Source organism: Eurosta solidaginis, chromosome 3, assembly GCF_040869045.1.
Source record: "Eurosta solidaginis isolate ZX-2024a chromosome 3, ASM4086904v1, whole genome shotgun sequence".
In the NCBI taxonomy this organism is placed as follows: domain Eukaryota; kingdom Metazoa; phylum Arthropoda; class Insecta; order Diptera; family Tephritidae; genus Eurosta; species Eurosta solidaginis.
The window spans coordinates 94,431,765-94,433,792 of NC_090321.1; the positions used below are offsets into that span (position 1 = coordinate 94,431,765).

Here is a 2,028-nt window from a genome sequence, read left to right on the forward strand (position 1 = left end):
TAACATTGTTGTAATCTCGATATATCTTAAATTTTATCTTTTGAGTTGTATATTTATATATCTTTTATATTATGCAGTCGACCATAGTTTGTCGTCGACTTTAAATAATAAATAAATAAATAAATTTCTATCTCGATATCTTTATACCTTTACAACCAACCGTTATCCAATCAAAGTTAATATACTCTGTGAGCTCTGATTAACTGAGTATAAAAATCATTAAAAATTAATGTTAATAAATAGGGCTTAAAATTTAAATAAATGTGTGATTAGATACCTTCTGAGACCGTGGCTTTGTTTTTATTTACTTCGCTATATATATTGATACAGGCAGTCTTTGATATATTTGATATGATTCGGGATAACTTTAAGTAGCAATATGTTGCAAAATTCATTGAGGTTGTCAAGGACTTCACTTCTGGCGCCAAATAAGTATACGAAGTCCGATTCAATCTAAAGAATAAATTCGTATTAATTGACAATAAGTAAAAATGAGACAAGGCCTGTTAAATAACAAAAAAAAATTTTACGCCAATTTTTCTTTCTTTCTTATATAAAAATTGACATGTATTGAAATTTTAGTATAATTTTCTTGTTGTTAAAGAGGCCTACTGTTTCTTACCAAACGAAAATCATCAGGAAGTTTATATTGCGGCCAAGCATCAAAAATATTTTATGGCTCATCCTGGGTGTCTTGTATAGCGGGCCAATGTTCGATTTTTTCATTATAAGTCATCGAATAAAGGTCATGCTTTAAAGCTCTAATATGTTAATCCTCATAATCCGCTGCTGCAAACACTTTCTGTTTTTGTTTTTTTGGAGCAACCTTCTGATGTCGTCTTCCTATTAAAATTATTTTTCCAGTTCCGAAACTTGTTATATACTTTTCCCATTGGAGCTGCGTTTTTAATAGTATGACTAATAGTGAAAAATAAATTTTTATTATGTGATAATTGAACAACGTTAATAATGTAAAAAAATAATCAAAAAGAGTTTCTTCTGTGTTAATTTCAGACACACTTACCAATTATTATTAAATTTCTCCACTTTACTTACAAACTTCTGTTTAAAAATCAAATTTGAAGCACTTAAATTTTGTTTCAACTTGTTGCTTTCGCATAGCATTTCACAATAACACGTGAAGATAAAAATATGCAAAATGGCGGCAATTTAGTATATTTTACGAAAATTTTCGTGCATTGTACGAATGGTAAAAAGGACTTTGTGAATTAGTACAATGTGCAAAAGTATTTTGTACAGTATACAAAATGATTCGTACAAAGATTTTTATCATAGTTTACTAAATTGTTTCGTAAAAAGTACGCACGAACACACATATTATACTAAAAATATTCCTTAAGAAAGTCATTTCGTATTTTTTACGAAAGGTTTCGTAAAATCTAGTGTATTTGTCAAAAGTTCATTCGTATTATGAACGAAATTTCGTACATTATACGAAAATTAAGACTACGAAATTTTTTCGTAGCTCTTTTACGAAATTTTATTTTCAGTGCAGGACTTCTGCGAACAGATCCGTAAAGCTTCTCCTTCTTGTAAAGAATACATTGAACTTCTTTTGCATAGTATTGCAATTTGGCGTTCTTCGAGGAGATATATGCCAAAGTACTGCCGAGACCCTGTTTAGAAACACTTTTTCAAAATTTTGATGTTGCTATCCCTGGGATTTGAACGCAGGTCCTTCAGTGTGCTATGCGGACCACCCTACCAGCGCACCACAGCATTCGCAAAGTAATAAGCATATGCGGTTATAATAAATATAGCTTAAATAAAATAATAAAAAAAATTGTAAGTTAAACGGTTTTATTGAAGACAATACTTACATTAAGTAATAATAACACTAAAAGCTAAAAAATAAATAGGTAGGTCCTAGGTACTGGTCATCACACTCCCCATCAATCTAGGACGTCGATCATACAATTAAATAAAAGCGTTGGACGTGTCAAATTTCTCTTGATAGTCATATGTAAGACCAACTGAACCTTAATAAGGTTATGATACGCCTCACAG

At 30.4% G+C, this 2,028-nt stretch overlaps 1 long non-coding RNA gene across 1 annotated transcript; it reads right to left on the reverse strand.

Annotated features, from left to right (window-relative positions):
• Window positions 1-305: 305 nt before the first annotated feature.
• On the reverse strand, window positions 306-1,110 carry LOC137246536 (uncharacterized). Its single transcript, XR_010951540.1, has 3 exons — window positions 1,025-1,110; window positions 623-918; window positions 306-453 (listed from the first exon to the last, which is right to left on the reverse strand). It is a non-coding gene; the product is annotated as an uncharacterized lncRNA (long non-coding RNA).
• Between the last annotated feature and the right edge of the window lie 918 nt (window positions 1,111-2,028).